The following is a 7,866-nucleotide window of genomic DNA, read 5'->3' as shown; positions in this document are numbered from 1 at the left end:
TAAATCCTCTATTTTGCACGTGCATTCCTATCCTATTACTGTCTATTTCCTATCCCTGCATTGTTAGAATCCTCAAATTCAAACAAGCCCTTACACAATTACTTCTATTACAGATATGTGCCAAAGAAAACCTTGTGTGGTTTGTCCTGCTCCTGCAGTGCTGTGTTCCACCCCAGCTCAGCTGCTCCAATGATGGAAGGGTTCACCACAGCAGGGATCCGCTCTCTAGACTGTCTTTCGCTGCCTTAGATCTTCTTCCCCGCCGCCGGCAGCCACGACAACTACATTACCATCATCAACTGAGCAGATGACCTTGAGGACTACACGGGTCCGCAAGAGAGGTCGCACTCTTCCATGTTTGCTTACGTTATGCATCGCTTAATATGATGATATGCTACTTTATCGTCGTGTTCACCTATTAGACTCCGAGTTAGGTCCAAACTTATGCTGAAACTTGAGTTTTAAATGGTTGTGGGGTACATATTGGGGCAGCAATCAGTACTATCTGTCAACTATCTGGTTAATCTCGGGTGTCTACTATGAGTTTCATGTTGGGTGAAAACAAACATTAAAGGAGCCATTATCTGTATTTTTTAACTAAAGCTATTATCTGCCTGCTATCATTGGTTTTGGGTCTATCCATAGTTTGCTACCAGCACTCTGGATTTGTGCATGCACTCCTTACATAATCTCACTATGTGTTATTCCTATGCATGTTAGTTATTGTACACAATGGGATTGAACATGTAGAGCAAAAGAGACGAGCCATGCGTGGCAATAAAATTTCATGCAGACGTCGCTCCATGGTGGGCGCAAAGGCAGCCCCCATCCACCCATTTCGGATCGTAATCAAGAGGAAGATAACTGTTCTGAGGGGGATTCAGAAGTAGAAGACCACTCCTATTTACCCCATGAGATCTTGGCTCTAACTTGGCATGCTGATGTTGGTTATATCATGCATACGGTGCCCTGCATTACTTACTTTATACATCAAATATGTCAATTTCTTAGTTTAGACATGCTTTGTGTGAATGCCATATGTTTAGTTTATTCATCGTTTATGTGAATTATGCAATGCCATCTTGTTTAGCCAGGCATCATATATGTGAATTTTGCAATGCCATCCTGCTTAGCCAGTCATCTTATATGTGAATTATATCAGGCCATCCTTTTTTTCGTTACATATTACATTTGTCAGCGATGTTAGTACATTCAACTACTCTTCGTGTGCATCAGCCATTTGACACGGTGATGAAAAATTCTGGAGTGAAAACAAGGTCTTCAGAGCAGACTATGCTATCTGACGAAGCGCATATCTCGCTGGTTACGGATAGCTCCTCAAAGGACGATTCAGAGACAGATGACCAGTCCTATCCCCCCGAGGTGTATGCTCTAATTAACTTGGCAGGGTTATGTTGCTCATATCGTGCGTATGGTGTCTTGCATTGCGATGTCATTTGATTAGTTTAGACATGCTTTGTGTGAATGCCACCTGTTTACTGTCTAATTACCATATATGTGAATTATGCATTGCCATCTTGTTGCAAGACATTATATATGTGAATTATGCAATGCTATCTTGTTGCAAAGGCATTATATATGTGAATTATGCAATGCCATGCTGTTGAGCCAATCATCATGTATGTGAATTATATCATGCTATCATTTTTTTGTATTACATGTTCCATTTGTCGACAATGTTTGTATATTCAACTACTCTTCCTATGCATCAGCCATTTGAAGCGGTGATGGAAGTATCTGGAGTGAAAATAAGGTATTCAGAGCAGACAATGCTACCTGCTGAAGCAGACATCTTACTGGATACAGAGAGCTCCTCAGAGGAGGATTCAAAGACTGATGACCAGTCCTATTTCCCCCCGAGGTCTATGCTCAAACTTGGCAGGGTTATATTACCCATGTCATGCATGTTGTCTTGCATTGCTTAGTTTTTACATCATATATGGATTGCCATCTTCTTACTTGCTTACTATATAAATCATATATATGAATTATATCATGCCATCATGTTTACATACACAACATCTATCTGAATTATGGCATGGAAACCCATTTAATAAAGACATCATATAGTTATATCATCTCATCCTGTTTAGTGTTTACAGTCATCATATTTTGAATTATGTCATTCCATCCGGGAATTATATCATGCTATCATGTTTCCATAGGCGGCATGTATGTGAATTATGGCATGCCAACCTATTTAATAAACACATTATATAGATATATCATGTGATCCTGTTTACATAGTCATCATATTTTGAACTATGTCTTTCCATCTTTTTTAGTTAGTCATCATAATGTGAAATTGTATCATGCTATCATGTTTAGTTATCCATAATATATGTGAAATTGTGTCATGCTATCCTGTTTGGTTAGAAAACATAAATGTGAATTGTTTCATGCCCTCTTTTATTCCCCACTATCCATTGCACCTGTCTATCATACAATGTCTGTACATTCAATTAATTTTCTTGTTTATCAGCCATTTGAATTAGAGAGGGTGATGGTAGTATCTAAGGGAGTGACAACACGGTCTTAAGAGAAGATAGTGCTACCAGTTAATGCAGATAGAACCACGGTTGTACTTGCCCAAGAACCAGCTCCACCACACATAACCCAGACTCTCGCAGATTGTACCCCTACCCAGTTGGATAGAGAACCAGCTACACCCCTTCTAACCCCAACCCCAGCAGATAGTAACCCAGTTCCAGTTGACACAGCACCGTCTCCACCACAGAGCACCCAAACACGAGCAGTTAGTAAGGGAACTGCAGTGCCCAAAGCACGAGGACCACCACTCCGAATCCCAACTCAACGCTTAAAGGAGAAGAAGAATTGTTCTCAGGTCAGGTTCTGTAGCTATGGTTCATACTCCTTTGCTCTTGCATCACTGTATTTACTCAGACAAACTATTTTCAAATTTGAAGGATGGAATTGAAACTCCAATGGCGCAACAGGTATGTTTTAAACTTGTTTCTTTAACTGGTTTGCTGTTGTAACTTGCTCTATATTGATTTCAGTTTCAATTGAATAAATAGTTATGTTCTCATGTCATGCACATACAAGTGTCTCTATAGTTTCCCACACTTATATTCTGTCTATTCTGCTTTGTCTTGAACAAATATTATTTGAACTGTGTCTCTATCTTGATTTGGCAACAAAAACTAGAATGATATAGACCATAAAGTGACCATGGTACATAGATATATGTTTGTTTCATGCTATTATACTGTGCACTTTACTATTGAACTGATTTACCAAAATGAGTTTCATATACAACATGGTAAACCTATGACGTGTCTGCTTGTTTCTCTTTTAGAATGCGGACAAAATATTGGAGAACAATACCCCTTTATGCAATGGTGAAGGAAGTAATGCAGATAAGGTTCAAGATAGTGAGACATCCCTGTTGGTCTCCAAGAAAGCTGATAAAAACTACCTTGACGACAGTGAGAGAACCCAGAAGTCATGTCTTGATGTAGTGTTCGACTTACTCGCCACTACTGCTGGCACAAGCTCTTCGAACTCGCTGCCTGAATCAGTTCATCTTCTTGAGTCTCAGCTTCAAGTTGAAAGACATCGATCAGATGTGTTGCGACAGGAAGCTGAAGGACTGAGGAAGTCCTTGCAGAATTCAGATGCATACTTTCTGGTGCAACAGCAAGCACTGGAGGATTTAAGCGCCAAACAAGAGAAAGTTAATAAGCTTTCTAAGCATCTTGCCAGCATTATGGGTACCCAGGATATTGTTTCTTGAGATCTTCTGAAGTGGTTTTAGTTCTGGACTTGTTTTGTTGCCACGTTTATTTGCACTGGTCGCCAACTTTGACAACCAGTGTATATGATATGCTGCTTTGTTCCTTATATTTGCACTGGTGCGAACTTTGATGCCCAGTGGATGTAATATGTGTAATAGCCATGATAGCCTAGCATAAGTTGCTTGCTTATTTATTTCCTTGTTGTCTTGTTTATTTGTTTGCTTGTAGTCAGTGTTGTTCTTTTTCCGCAGTTTGCTAGTCGCCACAATAACCTATTTTTTAACACTAGGCCACAATAACCTCGGGCTACATATTTACTGTAGTGACATTGGGCCTTCTACAGGCCGTGTCATCAATGGGCCTTCTACGGGTCGTACCATCAATGAGCCTTATACGGGCCGTATGATCGATTGCCCAAACATGGGCCAATAACATACCGCTTTATGGCCGTAAACGGGCTAGAGTTGGAATCGTCCGTTCTTGGGCCGACCATAATGGGCCATCGTTAATCGGTCGTATTTGATGACGCTATGAAAACGGCCCAATGTATTAACGGGCCACAAACGGGCCGACTATAAGCACTGGCTGAATTTTGCCCACAAGCAGAAAATGACAGTAACGGGCCGTAAGTAACCGAATGCTGGAAATGAGCCCAAGAATAAATGGGCCCTGAGAAGGCCGAAAGATAACATGGGTTGGAAATGGCCCAACGGAATAATGGGCCGTTAATGGGTATAAAGTGATACACTGTTCATTACGGGCCAGTTTTACCACGGGCCGTTAATGGGCCGAGGGTTACTAAGGGCCTCATATGGGCCAAAAGACATCATGGGCCATACATGGGCTGGAATTTAAAATGGGCTGGAATTATATTGGACGGCCCAGATGACGCTACTGGGCCTAATTCGGATAGGCCATAAATGGGCCTGGGTTAGTGGGCTATAAATGGGCTATATGCGAACAGGCCATTAAAAGGCTTGCCGTGGGCCGGCCCGCCACCTTTTGACCAAGTCAAACGGGCCGGACTTTTCACAGGAATGGGCCTCTGTTGGTCCGTGCCATGTGTCGACGTATCATAGGCTCTTTGGGTCCAATGAGTGGATGACATCTGTCCCAACGGTGAGCCGACACATGTTTCCTCCAGCCAATGATGATTTTACACGTGGAAAATCCCCATTGGTCGGTGCTGTTAACGGGTTATCGGATCCAAAACCGGACCAGATAGCTTAACGGCATTCCGTTACGGTGGATGCCACGTGTCGGTCACCCTTGACGAAAGCACTTTTGTGACACACGATTTATCGTCATGGAAGTGGACACTTCCGTGATGATCATTTTGGTAATGTCATGGAACACTTCTACGATAGCACATGTATGACTATCTTGATTCTGTCATAAAATTGTCATGGATGTACATGCATGACAGAAAACGTGACCTACTGTGAAAAACACGTATCATCACGGAAGTGTATTTTTTTGTAGTGCCAGGGGCCCTTGATGGCATTCTTTTCAGCATATTCGGCAGTGACAAATTTGTACTTGAACCATTCCTCTACCCAATATCTTCGAATCCATTGGATCCGGTTCTTGCGTTCCCCATAGGTCTCTTTAGGGTCTGACTTGTATAGTTCAAAGAGATCTGGTGGCAAGTCCTTGGCTATGTCCCCATGGCACTGTCTGCCGCCCTTTCTTGCTGACTTTTCTGTCGCCATGAAGTTCAGACTGAATGGCTTCAGAACTTGCAAAGGCTTCCGTCTGCTGGTCAGACAGGAACTGGCTTCGGGAGAATTGATGTGACGCTGTAAGAACTCTGCAAATGAATGCAGACTATGAGAAGCAAGGGATTCTCCCACAGACATGTACCTGTGACAGCATTAGAGATGCGAGGGAATGGGAAGTGTTCATATGCATTCTCAGAAGATTTTGAAGATAAATCAGTTTGAAGACATTGACCTCATGATGCGAAGACATTCACTTATTTGTTGAGAGTTGGTTCTAGATTTGTATGAATCCAATAATAGGTACAAGTGAGGAATCTAACTAGTAGTGAAGCATAAGTGAATATTCTAGGCATGAGATGAGATGCAGAACATGATAGATCCAATTTTGTAGGTTTAGAAACCACTTTTGGTGAAGAAGAAAGGATCTATCGGATCAAAAAGACAGTAAAAGTAAGTCTTAATTACCACACAAAGGACTGCTAGACGGAGTGGAGTTGGAGGCCGAGTAGTTCAATCTTCTGTGCCCTAACTTGGTGATGGAAGACACCTACGACGGCGGCGGAGGAGACGAGATCCGTGGCCGGCGTGAGGACGGCGTCGGTGAGGTCGCGACAGCTAAGCGCTTCGTCGCCGGCGTCGTCGAGAGCTAGCGGTGGCGCTAGGGTTTGTGCGAGAGGGAGAGGTGGAAGAAGGGATAATGACCGCGGTGAGGTGTATATTTATAGAGACAGGGACATCACAACGATATTACACAGGTGCCCCTGGCGGTTCACATCTGAGGGACACGTGGCATGCATGCAACACCTTGGAAGTTGTTCCATGTTTCCACGCACGCCTGGATTGTCGGGTGGTCGTTCCCGCTTCTCCGGTTTTCAGGCAAAAGGATGTAGCATTAAAACAGATTCAATTTTGTCTCTGTGTCTTCTGCTGACAAGGACTCAGAGAAGACAATTGGCAGTTTCAATAGAATGCATACGATTTGGATAGATAGAATCTGAGGTAGAAGCATAGAGGGGGTTAGGGTCCGATCACATTCACTTAGATCAAAAGATTCAAACATGAATACATAGCTATAAGTGAATGCTATAGAGGATAGAACACCAATGTATATACCAATATGATACCAAATCAACATTGTGAAGATAAACATGAAGTTGAATCAATGTTGAAGATAAACCAAATGCGAAGACTGTGCAAATGTGGCGCCAATAAAAACACTTCAAATAAGAGTTTGGTGGTGGCGTTACCCACCGTATAGGAAGTATTAGACCCAGACACGACCCACAATTATCGTGGCACTCCGAAGTCAATTTCCGCATTAATGTATTCACACTTAGAGTGTATGTCTTCATTATTTGAAGATATACGTTACTTCGTGTGTTGCACATCTAAGTCATCACATGCATAAGCGTTAGGATGTGTGTCCATTTACAGGACATTCGAGGATTCTAAGATATTTTAGCTCACATCGCAACTTTCAAAACCTTTTCTCATCCAAGGGCTTTGTGAAGATATCTGCCAATTGCTCTTCAGTGTTGACGTGAATGATATCAATATCTTCCTTCATGACATGATCTCTGAGAAAGTGATGACGGATCTGAATGTGCTTTGTCTTCGAATGCTGAACTGGGTTGTTGGCAATCTTGATGGCACTTTCATTGTCGCAGTAGAGTGGCACATGCTTCAGATGGATGCCATAGTCCATGAGAGTTTGCTTCATCCACAGAAGCTGAGCGCAGCAAGATCCAGCAGCAATGTATTCATATTCAGCAGTGGAGAGAGAGACACAATTCTTCTTCTTTGAAGACCAACAGACAAGAGATCGTCCAAGAAAATGACATGTGCCTGACGTAGACTTGCGATCAACCTTGTCACTAGCATAATCAGCATCTGAGAATCCAACTAGATCAAACTCTGAGCCCTTTGGATACCATAATCCTAGTGTTGGGGTGTAAGCCAAATATCGAAGAATTCGCTTCACAACTAAGTGATGCGATTCCTTTGGTGCCGCTTGGAATTGGGCACACATACAAACTCTAAGCATGATATCTGGCCTAGATGCACACAAATAGAGGAAAGAACCAATCATGGAGTGGTATACCTTTTGATCAAATTCTTTACCATTGTCGTCGGGGCCCAGATGACTTTTGGTTGGCATTGGCGTCGTGTATCCCTTGCAGTCTTGCATTTCAAACTTCTTCAGGTAGTCTTTGAGGTATTTCTCTTGAGATATGAAGATGCCATTCCTTTGCTGACGGATTTGAAGACCAAGGAAGAACTTCAGCTCACCCATCATGGACATCTGATATTGCTCTTGCATCATGTGTCCAAACTCATCACTGTATCTTTTGTCAGTGCAGCCAAAG

The sequence above is a fragment of the Triticum urartu genome, chromosome 1 (assembly GCF_003073215.2).
Source record: "Triticum urartu cultivar G1812 chromosome 1, Tu2.1, whole genome shotgun sequence".
Classification (NCBI taxonomy): Eukaryota; Viridiplantae; Streptophyta; class Magnoliopsida; order Poales; family Poaceae; genus Triticum; species Triticum urartu.
Note: the sequence above shows the minus strand (reverse complement) of the source record.